This window comes from Pelodiscus sinensis, chromosome 11 (genome assembly GCF_049634645.1).
Source record: "Pelodiscus sinensis isolate JC-2024 chromosome 11, ASM4963464v1, whole genome shotgun sequence".
NCBI classification, from domain to species: domain Eukaryota; kingdom Metazoa; phylum Chordata; order Testudines; family Trionychidae; genus Pelodiscus; species Pelodiscus sinensis.
The window spans coordinates 35,247,090-35,262,644 of record NC_134721.1 but is presented as its reverse complement, the minus strand read 5'-3'; the positions used below and the strand labels follow the sequence as shown (position 1 = coordinate 35,262,644).

Here is a 15,555-nt window from a genome sequence, read left to right as displayed (position 1 = left end):
TTGAGGTCTGAATGTTTCTACGGGCTGGGCTGAGAGCAGTATCTGGATCCTCATGGTGGGGGGAACAAGGTGACTAACGCATCATGCTTCTTCAGGTGATGGATGGTGATCAGTCCCTCATCCACCACAGCTCCTGTGATCCTGTGCTTCCTTTTTTTCTTAAAACCTGGCATCTTTTGAAAAGTTTTTTCTTCAGCTCCTAATGGAAGAAAAGCACAATGCTCTTAACTCACCACCAGATACTAATAGCACCTCTGGACTAGCCAAGCGGCTGGGAAACTGGGTGGAAGGAGTGTAGGAGGCACAGGAAGCAAAGTCACAGACCCAGCAAAACATTACAGAATCCAGATCATAAAGCAAATGACAATGGAGAAGGGAGAAGCTTGCTGGTTGTTAGAAGCTGGAGAGAATTTAGGGGCTGGAGAGATGTAAAATCTTTTACACACCCCAGCCTATTCATCCCATAGTGAGCTGAGAAACCCACAGCAAATTCTTTGAAGATGCTCGTCAGTCACTACCACCCAGTGGGGCTCCCCCAGCTCTGTACTGAGTTGGGGCAAAGCAGGGAGCCCAGGGTCTGGGGCTCAGCACTGCAGAAATGCCATAGATCAGAGCTACATGTGGAGGAGAGGGACGATGGGCTGGTGTCCCAAGGAGACAATGTGTTTCAGAAGAGGGTTTCTGGCTATGAGGCGGGGTAATCTCAAAGATAAGGAAGGGGAACCCGCCAAAGGCATCTGAGGCGGGACTAGGCATTACACAAAGGAGAGGCGGGGCTGAGTTATGGGGTCAATGGAGGTGCCGAAGAAAGCCCCAGAAGATGGTTTGAGGCCACGAGAGGGATTGCAGAGGGAGACCCCATGAGAGGCACAGCGGCTGCAGAAACGATGCGCCCTCAGCTGTGCGGGCGGGGGAATTCTGAGGGGGAACCGCGGGGTAAGGCTGGGGGGCAGCTCTCATTCACCGTTTGGGGCCGGTTGATTTTCCCTCCTGGGGTCCCCATGCTGGGCCTGCTCTCGCAATCTCCCACAACCGCTTCTGATAGTTATGCCACGTGACATTACACTTTCCTTCTGTTTCCTTCCTCCTGCCTTCATAGACACGACTCCCATCTTCGTCCGCCTTTGCGAAGGGATTTGAATTTGTAAGGTGTCTCTGATTGGGTCCAGTTGGATCCAAGTCCCTGATTGGGAGACCGGCTGGCCAGTCACAATGAAGATGTGTTAAACCACGCCCCTGCCTTATAAGCAGCCACCTGGGGAGGTGCGTGGCCTGTTCTTTGACAGGTAATTTTGTGTGTAAAATAGGGTGCCATAGTGGGAACAGTGATTAGTCTGGGGTCGGAACTGAGGCAACTGGCGGTGGTTTGACATCGGGGAGCAGCAATCTCGGGGGGGGGGGAGGGGAACTAGGATGGTGCCTCCTATTCTTGGCAGATCCGGGTGGTACGGTGCCCGGCTCTGTGATGTTCTGGAGGCAGATGATGGGGATCCATCCCTCCGGTGTTCTGTCTTCGGTGCCAGTGGCTTACCCATCTGCTGGTTCTATCCTCAAGCTCCGGGACACGCGGCTTTCTCCTGTGAAGAGGCTGCTTGCTCAGTTTGGGTGGGTGGGGTCTCCTGGAGGATGGGGCAAAAAAGCATCAGTATTTGGTGGTAGGTGGAAGCTGGCCCTTCTTACAGACCATGGGGAGGAGTTTTCTTACAAATCCTTTCTTTCTTCCCAGGCTTCCGGAAGGCCACAAGGACTCGGCTCTGCTGCCGCTAGTGCTTAGACCCAGCCACAAGGCTATTGCAACCTCCTCTCCAGATCTGCTCTGATCCTTCTAGAAGACCTGCTGCCTAAGGAGAGGTGAGAGGTAGCGTACAGGTGTGAAAGTTTGCAGGCTTCTTCCTCGCTTGCCTGGGGCAGGGGTGTGCCTGATCCTCATGCAAATAGCACGCAGCTTGGTTTACAGCTGACTCCTTGCAGTTTGGGTTCAGACCTGAGCTGACTGGAGGGGTGGAATTAATATCCCCTTTCAGAGGGCTGATGGTGTTAGATGTAGGGATGCTAAGACCCCCATACCCAGTCCCTGTGTAGAAGAATGTCAAGTGAAACGGGGTGGCTTCTAGTTTGAAATGGCTGGTTTGGGATAGGAAGGTTTGTGGGCTGAGCTGAGCCCGTTTAGAAGTGGCAGAGCAGCCTACGTAGACTTCTGCAGTGGGCGTCAGGGGAGATGGCCTTGGTTTGCTATTCTTTTAGCAGTGGGCTGAAGCGATCCTGGCCTTGGTCAAGCCGGCTCTGCTGATCAGAAAGGGGTGTTCAGGTGATTGCCTCGTTATGCTAATAAAGTTTTGAACACGTTCCTGTTAGTGCCTGATTCTGTTTGCGGGACAGGGATTTGGTGGGGCACTTGGCTTAAACCGCTGGCCGGTTCAGCTGCTTCATCTAGGGGGCTGAGCGAGGAAAGTCTCCTTGTGAAGTGTGGCTGGGTCTGACCCCTCCTCTCAGGCCCCTCAATTAGCTACTCGCTAATGGGAGGCAGCCCCTCCCCTGGCAGCTGCTTGCTGTGACCAGAGCCACATAGCTTCCCCGCCTCCCATCCCGCGGGGGGAGGAGAAGTGCTGGGATCAAGGCCCCGCCTCTGAGCCAGGTGCTGCAGGAAGTGGGCAGGGCAGCGCCCGGCAGAGGATCTCGGCTGCAGAGCAGAGAGGCCCCGAGCAGGGTCCTGCGCTTTCAGGTAGCTACCTTATGGCAGTGTTGATGCTCCCTGCGCGGGGTGGCCAGGCTTTCGGGTCCCTGCCCCGGCTGCTCTGGTCCTGGGCAGGTGGGTGCCAGCTTCCCGGGTGGGATGGGGTGTTGTTCAGCGAGGGTTGAGATGTGACGTGTCCTGTTCCTCAGGTACCAGCCCCCCCCGCCAGAGGGCGCGAAAAAAGCTGCCTCAGCACGCCGTACCAAACGCTGGCAATTTCCCTCAACCAGTTCCACTCCAGAGATTAGCTAGCACTGAACACAGGAGGCACTCAGGGCTTTTTACAGGCAGCAACAATGCATGCAGCCACAGCCTCAATCAGTGACAGCTCGGGCACAGACTTTGCCAATAAGCTCTTCACATTACATCCCAAACCCAGATGACCAGGAAGGATACACTACAGATGAGGCAGGCAGTTTCCCCTCATCCCCACAAGAGCAAGCTACCGACAAGGGCCCTGAAGACACAATAACAGGTTCATTAGCCACAGGAGGTGATGATAGTAGGTCTTTTCAAGATCTATTCAGGAGAGTGATAGAAACACTAAACATCACACTCTCAGACACACCTCAAACCCAACACAAGCTCACGAATATCCTACAAGCAGCAGCATATTCAAAACTGGCCATCCCAATGAGTGAGGTGCTAATGGACCTGGCAAAGGTGATATGGGCTACAAAACAAAACCTGCGCCTAGCCCCCAATGACAAAGACTGGAAGAGACTGGATGTGATAGGGGAAAAAGGCTTATTCCTCCACAAGCCTGCAGATGAGAATTGCTAATTACACAGCCCTATTAGAAAATTACACTTATCACATTTTTGACCAAATGTCAATGTTTATTGAAGACATTCCAGACACTAAATTGGAACAATTTAAAGCAAATGTTAAAGAAGGCACGCTTATAGTGCACACAGCACTGCAAGCCACACTGGATTCCGCGGACAGCGCATTTAGATCCCTTGCTTCTGCAGTAGTTATGAGAAGGGCGTCATGGCTGCAACAGACAGGTTTTCCCAGAGAAGTCCAGAACACGCTAGAGGACCTCCTATTTGAAGGCTCAAAGCTATTTGCAGAGGCCACAAATACTTCTCTTCACACCTTGAAGGATTCCAGGGCTACACTGAGAACATTAGGAATCCAAGTACCTACAGTGAGAAGAAAACAGAATAGGTCTTTTCAACAAAGATACAGAGCTACATCCTTCAACCAGCAACAAAGACACTTCAATAACAGACGCAGACAAAGACAAAACAAACGCAGGCAATCATCCAATCAACAACCCATGACAACCAGACAGCAAATTTTAAGGTCTGGTTGAGGGTCTGACATCACCCGTTTCTCTAGGGCAGCAAATAAAGCCATCTCCATCATTTGGCAACAGACTAGCCAATTTTTATCCATCTTGGCAGGAAATCATCACCGACAAGTGGGTGTTGGAAATCATAAGAGACGGTTACTGCATCCCCTTTACATACATTCCTCCTTCCCACTCCTCCTCTCCCTCCCTCTTCAGGGACCCCTCTCACGAGACCTTATTCTTACAAGAGGCAGAACGCCTCATGGCAATAGGAGCCATAGAAGAGGTCCCCAAACAGCACAGGGGAAGGGGTTTTTACTCCCATTATTTTCTCAAGACCAAAAAATCGGGGATGAAGACCAGTACTAGACCTGCGAAAACTCAATCGATATGTCTAATACCAACACTTCAAGATGGTTACTCTGGCTACAATTATTCCTACCCTGGAAAAAGGAGCATGGATGTCTACCCTTGACCTCCAAGACGCATATTTCCACATCGCAATCCACCCATCACACAGAAGATTCCTCCACTTCACAATAAGACACAAACACTTCCAATACAGGGTGCTACCTTTTGGACTCTCCACAGCTCCAAGAATCTTCTCAAAAGTCCTGGCAGTTGTGGCCACCCAGTTATGCAAGAACAATGTTACAATATTCCCTTACCTCAACGACTGCCTCATAACTGGACCTACTCAACAAGAGACGCAGCAGGCTGTCTCCACGGCCACAGCCCTCTTTGGTGAGCTGGGCCCGATGCTTAATACGGCAAAGTGCATATTCGCCTCTTCACAGACTCTGGAGTTCATAGGGGCATACTTGGACTGCACAAAAGCCAGGGCATTCCTACCTCACAACAGATGGCTGTCTCTCAAACAGATCATACAGACAGCACAATCATGTCCAAGAATAAGCGCATGATCTTGCATGCAAATACTAGGGCACATGTCAGCAGCCACCTTTGTAGTTCAATATGCCAGGCTACGAATGAGACCACTGCAACTGTGGCTGTGCACAATATACCGACCTCACCTCCACCCACTGAGCAAGAACCTTATCATGTCCAGCCACATAAAAACCTCCCTTACATGGTGGACTGTACATGACAACGTGTGTGCAGGAATGCCTTTTCAGAGGCCTTCTACATCGGTGACAATCACCACAGATGCCTCACTCCTAGATTGTGGGGAGCACATCTGCACCACAAACATGCACGGGGGCAATGGACAGTAGATGAGACCAGACAACACATAAATGTACTGGAACTAAGGGCAGTAAGGAATGCGTGCCTTCATTTTCTCCCTACCATTCGGGGCAGAATGGTACAGATTCTCACAGACAATATCTCAACAATGTATTACATTAACAGACAGGGAGGAGCACCTCTTACCAACTGTGCCAGGAAGCACTGAGCCTCTGGGAATGGTGCATTCCACGGAACATACAGCTGACTGCCACCTATCTACCAGGCAAAGACAACATGCTGGCAGACAGGCTAAGCAGACAATTTCCCCAGAATCACGAATGGGAGATGAACGAAACAATACTCAACCACCTTTTCAAGAAATGGGGTTTCCCAACAGTTGACCTCTTCATAACCAGCAGCAACTCCCGATGTCCATGCTACTGCTCCAGAGCAGGCATAGGTCTGGACTCTCTGGGGGATACTTTCAGTATAGAATGGAACGCACACTTAGCATACACATTCCCTCCCTTCCCCTGATACAGAAAGTAAACTTCAAAATCAGATGGGACAGGGCCAGAGTGATACTTGTAACACCCAACTGGCCCAGACAAACCTGGTATCCTTACCTGTTATGGATGAGCGTACTGCCACCATATCGCTTTTCGCCAGTACGTATGCTGATCATGCAACAAAACAGTCAAATCCCTCATCCACACATCCACAAATTACATCTGCGAGCATGGATGCTTGCTGGCTGACCCCATCAGAACAGAAGACAGGACTATGCAACACTTTAAAGACTAACAAGATGGTTTATTAGGTAATGAGCTTTTGTGGGCCAGACCCACTTCCTCAGATCAATATGTGGAAGAAAATTGGCACGACCATATATACCAAAGTGATACAATCAAAAAAACAGTGATTGTATCACTTTGGCATATATGGTCGTGCCAATTTTCTTCCACATATTGATCTGAAGAAGTGGGTCTGGCCCACGAAAGCTCATCACCTAATAAACCATCTTGTTAGTCTTTAAAGTGCTGCATAGTCCTGTCTATTGTTTCAGCTAGACCAGACTAACACGGCAGCATCTCTGTCCCCATTAGAACAGACATTCACAGATCCGGTGCAACATGTCCTCGCCAACTCCAGAGGACCTGCAACGAGAAAGACATATGCTAAAAAATGGAACAGATTCCAGGTCTGTTGCACAGCTCATGGATGCAAACTTCCCCACACTGATGTATCTCACATTTTGCAATACCTGTTAGAACTACATACCACGGGCCTCTCCCTCAATACCATCAAAGTGCTCTTGGCATCTATCTCCACCTTGCATGCTCCAATACAAGCACACTCAGTTTTCACGCACCCATCAATCAAGCGATTTATGCAGGGGCCTACATAACCTTGTTCCCCCCCATAAAGATCCAACACCAGCATGGGACTTAAATCTGGTATTAAAAGTGCTCATGGGTAAACCTTTCGAGCTGCTTGCCACATGCTCGCTTCTACATCTCTCTGTGAAAGTGCTAGCAATCACGTCCACCAGACGAGTAGGGGAAATAGCAGCTTTGACAGCGGATCCACCTTACACTATATTCCACAGGGATAAGGTTGTGCTTAGAACCCACCTCAAGTTCCTCCCTAAAGTACTTACCGAGTTCCACTGCAGTGAGCCGATACTTAACTGTCTTCTTCCCCAAACCACACAACAATAAAAAAGAAGCAGCTCTCTGTACTCTACACATCCGCAGGGCACTAGCCTTTTACTTACAGCGCACTAAGCCTTTTAGGAAAACTCTCTGGCTTTTTTTGTCTCTTCCACAGAGAGAGCACAGGGGCTGCAAATCTCAAATCAGAGACTATCAAAGTGGATATCTGGCTGCATCAAGCTAGCATATACCATAGCTCAAAAGGAGTTACCACCAACTGTACGGGCACACTTGAGACGGGCAGTGGCAGCCATCACGGCATTCCTACGAGGAATATCTACTGAAAGCATTTGCAGAACCGCAACATGGGCCTCAATACATACATTCACACAACATTACACACTGCAAACTTTTGCAGGCGCAGACACAAACTTTGGCCACACAATACTAATGGCCTCACAATTTCAGCATCCGAAGCTCCCACCGCCTCATACAAACTCTGCTTCATAATCACCTAAGGTGGAGCACCCATGGGGACAGTCCTCGAAGAAGGAGAGGTTACTGACTTCTGCAATAACTGGAGTTCTTCAAGATGGTTGTCCCCGTGGGTGCTCCACCACCCTTCCGCCTCCCCTTTGCTTCGAGATACAACATCTCCGGGGCAGAAAAGGAACTGAGGAGTGGGGAGGGGAGGGCCAATTGCGCATGCGCAGTAGCCTGCATAGAACACACACTGGCTCCCTGCGTATGCGGCTGGCCAGGGGTACTGCTATAAAAGATCGCCGTCCTGGGCTCAGCGGCGCTGAAGCACCTAAGGTGGAGCACCCACGGAGACAACCATCTTGAAGAACTCCAGTTACTGCAGAGGTGAGTAACCTCTCCTTATGGGTCCATGGATAGGGAGATGGGGCATTGAAGACTGCACAAAGGGAGTGTAGGACTCAGGGACAGGCTGCATTAGGAACTAGGGGGATGGTGCCCTCAGCCAGCAAACTGCAACAGCAGCATGTACTCAGGTGGGGGTACCCAAGTCAACAGGAGAATTGTTAATAAAGGAATTATCACCTTTCTGGAGTCTGGCTCAGTTTCCTACTTCCCCTGCCCCCCCAACACAAGATCCTGTTGTGCACAACTCCCCACTTGAACAGCATCCCCCTTCCTCTGCATCAGCCGCCATGCAGGTGCCCAGATATTGCTGCCTGCCTCCTCCCAGATCAGTCAGCCTGAGGCTCAGAGAGTGTGAAGCTCACAGCCCAGCCCCACTGGGTTGCTATATCTGGGGCCTGGTTCCCAGGGCCTCACCAACCACTTCACAATGAGACACCACAGATAGGACAGAAACCTTTTATTGCCGAGTTCAGTAAGGGAGGAGGGGGCAGCCTGTATCCCTCCAGCAGAAACTCTGCAGGTGGCAGGCCCCTCAGCTCCTCTGGTCCCCACTGTCCATACAGAGCAGGTGCCTGGTCTGGGCCCAGCTCCTGGAGGTGGTGGGGAAAGTGTGTGCCCCATGGTGCTGATGTCCCAGACCAAAGTTAGGCTGACTCTTGCTTACAGATAGGGAGTAGAGTCTAGCAGGGAGATGCCCCTGACTGGTCTTATTCCATGCCCCCCACCTCCAAGGTTCTGCTGGGGGGGGACCCATTCCTTCCTGCAGCTATGCAGCTCCTGAGGAGGGTGTCCCCAGTCCCTGAGTTATGGCCCCCAGGGCTACAGCTGGGTCCTTAGTGGTTTCTGGTTCCGAGGGAGGAGGAAATGGGGTCTTCTCTGCCCCCAGCAGCCTCACAGCAGCACTTCATCCAGGCTGCTCTCTAGAGCAGGAGGCCCTGAAACACAAAAGTGCAAGGAGGAGCCTGCAGTCAGAGCATGTTGAGCAGCACAGGGGGCAGTTTGTGGCCCTGTTAGGATTATTGACAGTGAAATGTTAAGTCCCTCCCCTTTGTCCTCCCTAGGCTCCTCCCCGAAGTTGAACTCCCCACAGCCTTTGTCTCTGTCCCCTCCACCCCGCTCAGCCTGGCCCTCAGAACAAGCTGCCAGCCCAAGCTCCATATAAGCAGACTTGAGAGACAATGCAGAACACCTTCCAGGGATGAGCAGTAGCAGCGCGCCACTTAGTGGTCAGATGGCAGAAGTGCAGATTCATACCCTGCCCCTTGGAGCCCCCATGGTGCTGAGGGGAGGGATTGGGACATTCTTCCTTGCACCCTAGAGGTGCATCTACACTGCCCCTGTAGCTCAAAATAAGCTAAGCAATCTGAGGTATGCAAATCGCATAGCTTATTTCGAGTCAATTTTGAAATACCTTATTTCATAATAGCACCACATTTTGAAATAACCTGCTATTCCAAAACATCCCTTACTCCTTGTGGAATGAGGTTTACAGGGAAGTCGAATAGCGAGCCCGTTATATTTCGAAATAACCGGCTGCTTGTTAAGATGCAGGATCGCTATTTCTGGGTACCTCCACTATCCCAAAATAGCGCTGCCGTGTAGACATAGCCTAGGGCTCCCTCCTCTACTCCTGCCACCAGGAACAAAGCTGCATAACTGAAAAGGGCTGAAACCCCCCACTCCCACCTCAAGAAGTGCAATGCACAGACATAACCCCTCATCTCTGGACCCTAACCCAGCAGCTCTCAAATTTCATTGCACCACAATCCCCCTCTGCTGTGGGAGGGGACAGAGCCAGAGCTCTCCTGCCCTGGGTAGGATCTGAGCTTGGCCTTCAGCTCCAAGTCTCAGCAAGTCTAATGCTGGCTCCGGTGGCCCATTAAAATGGGGTTGCAATCTCTGGGTCCTGACCCACAGTTTGAGGTCTGCTCCAATCTAACCCATCTTGCCCTCAAGATAAATCTACTGCCCGCTTTTGGGGCATAAATCTGATCCCTCTCCCCTGTGCTTGGAATTGACTCCCTTCTTCTATGCACCGGTTCCTTCTGTTTAGGGTTCCCTGTCTTAAGGGTTTCTTCAAAAATCTCATAATGCTATAAGGACTCCCTCAAAACTCACTTGAAACACCTTGATAAGAGTCCTTTGGATCTCCTCTCATCCCATGAAGATTCCTTTGAAACTCACCTGTGACCTACCTTAAAGGTCCCTTGAAACTCCCACCCTTCTATGAGGGCCCCTTTGAATCTTCTAATCCATGAGAGCCCTCCTGAAGCTGTCACAGTCTTGAGGGCGCCCTCAAAATTCCCATCATTCCATGAAGTCACCATCAAAAAGCCCCTGAGTCCTGCCCAGAAAGGTCCTTTGAAATGCCCATATTTCAATGGGACAGGGGCTCCCATGCAGTCTCCACGATGGTACCCTATTTCCTCAGGATCCCCCTGTGGAGGCCACACCCTGACGTATCTGCTGGGCCCCCCACCCTACCAGGACACTCCCCACACTCAGAAGTCTCAGCCCTCCCGGCCCCAGTAGCGGGCATAGGCCTGGCGGAAGATGGGCCGGCAGTGGATGCGGGCACCAAGCCGGATACAGACTAGGAAGGAGCCGGCCATCTTGCGATGCAGGGGGCGGCCTCAGACGGTGTTGCATCACGATGGGCAGGAAAGCATGAATGCAGCGTGTTGTGCTCTGGGCCTCAAAGGGGCCATCAGCAGCAAAGGCCCCGCCCAGAATCATCACAGTGTCTATTTGGGCATCCTTCATCGCCTGAGGGAGAGGAGCATTGATCAGGCCAAGCCAGCACACCAGGGGGCAGGAGGGAGATGGCAGGAATGCTGTGGGCATTGGGAGCCAAAGTGGTGTGAGCACCTAAGGGGCACAGAGATGGCTGATGGGGTGGGCAGGGACTGGAGGGAAATATGGTGGCAGGACAGAGGTGGGCATGGGGAAGTTAGAGTATGGGGTGGGGGCATATAGGGCACTGAGGCAGTGAGTAGGGGGAGACATAGGGTGGGGTGGATAGTAGGGGGGGGGCATTGGGAGCTGAGAGTGCAGAGAGGTATGGGTGGGGGTACACAGGACCTGAAGGCCCAGCAGTGACTGAGGGAAGCACACAGGTCGACAAGGGTGGGTTCAGGGAACAGGCTGGGAGAGCTGGGGAAGTTGAGCAGAGATTGGAGGCATGGAGACGGCTGGGGGAACAAGGTTCTGCCCTCTAACACTTGGACACTAACCCCCCAGCCCCCATGCTGTGGCCAGGGAGAGATCCAAGTACAGGCAGTGCCCGGGTTACGTACAAGTTAGGAACTGTAGGTTTGTTCTTAAGTTGAATCTGTATGTAAGTCGGAACTGGCGTCCAGATTCAGCCACTGCTGAAACTGACCGCCAGTTCTGACTTACATACAGAATCAACTTAAGAACCCCAAGCGTCCCTGTCACGGGTTACCCTCCCTTTGGGGGAGGGGGAGGTCCCCCCCCCTTACTCGCGGGGCCCCGCTACGACTCCCACCGGTCACAATATCACACGCCCTGCCGGCGGGGTGGGAGGTCCGGGCCCATCCTCTCTCCAGACCCCGACCCAGGGCCCTAACACCAGGAGCTCAATACTCCTGGTGGTAGCAGGTGGGGGCTCGCCCCTAAACTCGCCTGCTCTCGGGTTCCACGACCCGCCCTGGGTCACTGCCAACCCTGCCAGCGGGTCTAGCCCACATCCCACCTCCACCTCCTCACCGGGCGCCCTCGGATCTCCCCGACATCCCTCTTCCCCCGTCCGACCTCCTCCCCCTGGGGTGTCTCTCCTCCTTTTGTATCCCTCCCCTCCTCTGCCGGCCCTGGCGCACTTCCGGGTGCCCCGCCCCCTACTGGCGTCGCGCCGCTGACGTCATCCAGCATGCCTGTCGCCCCCGGATGACGATTGGTCTTGCGGCGGGCCTCCAGCGCCTGCTCCCTCCGACTAGCGTCCCCCGCCTCATTGGCAGTGCCTGCGTCTCCCGGCTGGGTTGAGTGACGGGGTTGACTCACCCCGTCACACACCTCCCCCCTTTGTGTGGCTGTCTCTTCTTCCCCACCGTTCACCCTCACGGCTGTTTCCTCGGATGGTTGTTGGTGAAGGGGTTGCTCCACCCCTTCCCCTTCTTCACCCCCGCCTTCGTCCCGCATACTTGCCGACCTCTCTTGCTCGGTCTCTGGCACCCAGGATAAGCAATCTGCATTCTGGTTGTCCTTTCCTGGCTTATGCCTTACTTCAAAAGAGTAGGGCTGCAGACTTAGGTACCAGCGTAGTATCCATGCGTTGGTGTCCTTCATATTCTGCATCCACTTCAGGGGTGCGTGGTCGGTCACCAGCGTGAAGTGGTTGCCTAGAAGGAAGTAGCGTAAAGAGTCGACAGCCCATTTAATCGCCAGTGCCTCCTTTTCTATGGTGGCATAGTGTTTTTCCCGGGGCAATAGCTTTCTGCTTAGGTATGCCACGGGGTGCTCGGCCCCTTCTCCTTCCTGCGCGAGTACTGCCCCCAGCCCCGCCTCTGATGCATCAGTTTGCACTACAAATGGCCTCTCGAAGTCCGGTTGGCGTAGCACCGGCTCCGTCATCAAGGCTCTGTGTAACGTCTCAAAAGCTTGCACCTCACGAGGTCCCCACACCACCCTTTGCGGTCTACTATTCCTAGTCATGTCTGTCAAGGGGGCGGCCACCGAGGCAAAATGCTCTATAAACCGGCGGTAGTAACCCGCCAGACCCAAAAATTGCCGTACCTGTCTTTTAGTATTGGGTCGTGGGTAGTCTCTGATCACCCTTACCTTGTCCAATATTGGACGTAGCTGCCCATTCCCCACGGTGTACCCCAAATATGATACTTCCCGCTTGCCGAACTGACATTTTTTTGGATTAGCGGTAAGCCCTGCTTGTCGGAGCGTTTGTAGGACCTTGTCCACATGCCGCAGGTGGTCTTCCCATGAGTTGCTAAAAATGATAATGTCATCAATGTATGCGACTGCATAGTCTTTATGCGTGCTGAGGACCCGGTCCATTAGTCGCTGAAACGTAGCCGCTGCCCCGTGGAGACCGAAGGGCATTGTGACGAACTGGTATAGGCCAAACGGGGTCGCGAATGCCGTTTTTTCCCTCGTTTCTGGGGATAACGGGATCTGCCAATACCCCTTCGTTAAATCGAGGGTGGACAAGTATCTCGCTCGTCCCAGACACTCCAACAACCCGTCGATCCGCGGCATTGGGTATGCATCGAATTTAGATACTGCATTGACTTTCCGAAAGTCGATGCAGAACCTCACTGACCCGTCCTTCTTTGGGACCAACACATTTGGGCTACGCCACTCACTCCGGGACTCTTCTATGATACCCCATTGAATCATGTCCCGGAGTTCCCGATGGATGGTCTCCCACAGTTTACGGGGCACGGGGCATATGAGGTCTTGTATCTTTTGTCCGGGGTTCGTCTCTGTGGAATGGCACGCGAGGGTCGTCCTCCCCGGCTTGCTCGTGAGCCCGGCGGCGGATCGCTCCAGCAGCTCTCGGAGTTGCCTTTGCTGGCCCGGGTTCAGGTCTTCCCCTAGCGGGCTGGCGGTCCAGGGCACCTCCTCTTCACCCCATGGCCCGAACTCTATTTCCGCATTCAGGGCTTCGGCCTGTGGATTATCTCGGGGTACCCAACGTTTCAATAAGTTCACATGGTAAATTTGCTTTCGACGCCTCCTACCCTCCACTTGTACCACGTAGTCCACCTCCCCTACTTTCCGCAACACCCTAAACGGCCCCTGCCACCGTGCTACTAATTTGGAATCGCCCACGGGCAGTAGGATCAATACTGGGTCCCCTGGCCTAAACTCCCTAGCCTGAGTGTCCCGGTTGTAATGGTGGCCCTGTGTCTCCTGCGCCCTTTCCAAGTTGTCCCGGGCCCACCGCCCGATCGTCTGCATCTTCTCTCTTAACTTAATCACGTATTGGGTGGCTCCTAGTGCCGTCGAGGTCTGTTCCTCCCAGCCCTCCCGTACTAGGTCCAGGATCCTGCGGGGGCGTCGCCCGTATAACAACTCGAAGGGAGAATACCCCACCGATGCCTGTGGTACCTCTCGTACAGCGAAGAGCAGGGGGGGAAGTAGTTTGTCCCAGTCGCGGGGGTCGTCCTGCACCAGCCTCCGTATCATGACTTTCAGTGTTTGGTTGAACCTCTCTACCAGTCCGTCTGTTTGTGGGTGGTAGACGGATGTCCGAATTTTTCTGACCCGTAGCCACTTGCATAGTTCCTTCATCAGTCTCGACACCAAGTTTGGACCTTGGTCAGTCAGGATCTCCTTTGGTAGGCCGACTCGGGAAAACATTCTCATTAGTTCATCCGCTATCACCGGGGCGGTGGTTTTACGGAGCGGTACCGCCTCGGGGTAGCGGGTGGCATAGTCTACTACGACCAAAATGTACCGATGGCCCCTCCGGGTTCGCTCCAGGGGTCCCACGAGGTCCAATCCTACCCGTTCGAATGGCTCTTCTACCAGGGGCATTGGGACTAGGGGAACCTTTGCTTTGGCCGTTAGCTGGCATTGTGGGCAGGAGGCGCAGAAGTTCTTAACATCCTGGTATATCCCGGGCCAAAAGAATCATTGGAGCACTCTCTGCTGGGTCTTTTCCCCTCCCAGGTGACCCACCCAGGGGTTATCATGCGCTAGCTCCATTACCCTCCATCGATAGGCGCGGGGCACCACCAGTTGGGCTTCTTCCCCGTGCGGCCCATCCCCTTTGTGGATCCGATATAGTCTATCGCCTTGAATCTCAAAGCGTGGGCCTTGTGGGGTAATCCCACTTCCCTCTCCCTCTTCTTCTGTCCTTACCCGGGCGTACTCCCACGCATGTTGTAGTGTGGGATCCTCCCTCTGCAAGATCATGAAGTCTCCCATATCTGGCTCCAGTGCCGTGGGGTCCCTCCGCCAGCTCATCTCTCTGGTCTTGCGCTGGGGTGAGGGCCCGCGCTCCTCCTGTTGCGCGGCCCATACAGGTCTGACGTCCCTTCCCGTGGAGTCGATTCTTCCCTGTAAGAGCTGGTAGAACCCGGGCCAATCTCGCCTTAGCAACACTGGGTAGGGTAGCTGGCTGGCGATGGCCACCCTCATAACTCCCCCTCGCTGCCCGTCGTAGAGGTTGGCGCGGGCAGTGGGGTAGGCCCACGCGTCCCCGTGAATGCACCGGATCCATATCCGGCCTCCCTCGAGCGCCCCCGCCCCCATTACGCCAGTCCGGACCAGAGTCTGGCCACACCCTGAATCCAGTATAGCCTCGACCCACCGCCCGTTTACCCGGATCTTCCGTGTTATCCGTGCGGGGCTTACCTCCGACTGTGTGGCTCGCCGGGGGCCAGGTTGCCCGTACGTACAATCCATCATCGGGCATTCTCTTTTAAAGTGTCCTTCTTGTCCGCATTGGAAACACGTGTTTTGGAGATGGTGGGGGTCTGGCGTCCAGTCTCCTTTCCTTGTTGCTCCGTCTCTCCTCGTTTTCCCCTTTCTCCGGGCTGCGCCACACCGGCGCTAATCTCCCTCCCATGCCCCGTGATGGCGGGAGCCTAGGCACTGGGCCCCCGTCGTTTCGGGGATCCTTTGGTCGGGGGTTAAACCCACCCTTCACTAAGGTCCCCGTCCCAGTCCCCACCTTACCCTTTTCTTCCATCTCCTCGGCAGCCATAAAATGTTCCATAAGAGTGACCGCCTCCTCTAAAGTCCCGGGGAGGTGGCGACGTACCCATCTTTGCCCCTCCAGGGGTAATATTTGGAGGTACTGCTCTAAA

General features: G+C 53.5%; 1 protein-coding gene, 1 long non-coding RNA gene and 1 other non-coding gene across 8 annotated transcripts in view; 2 read left to right on the top strand and 1 right to left on the bottom strand.

The window, feature by feature from the left end:
- The first annotated feature begins 954 nt into the window (after positions 1–954).
- The window catches only part of LOC102450756 (UDP-N-acetylglucosamine transferase subunit ALG13-like), a 46,274-nt gene continuing 31,673 nt past the window's right edge, over positions 955–15,555 (top strand). For 3 of the 6 annotated variants that reach the window (XM_075939186.1, XM_075939184.1, XM_075939185.1), the window contains exon 1: positions 1,613–1,851. The gene's annotated coding sequence lies outside the window, so the exon portion shown is untranslated. The other 3 variants (XM_075939183.1, XM_075939180.1, XM_075939181.1) reach the window with 3 other exon arrangements.
- On the top strand, positions 1,420–1,568 carry LOC112544880 (small nucleolar RNA SNORA57). The gene has a single exon (XR_003088284.1). It is a non-coding gene; the product is annotated as a small nucleolar RNA SNORA57 (small nucleolar RNA).
- On the bottom strand, positions 11,596–15,399 carry LOC142830949 (uncharacterized). The gene is made up of 3 exons (XR_012906516.1): positions 15,101–15,399; positions 14,606–14,812; positions 11,596–12,123 (listed from the first exon to the last, which is right to left on the bottom strand). It is a non-coding gene; the product is annotated as an uncharacterized LOC142830949 (long non-coding RNA).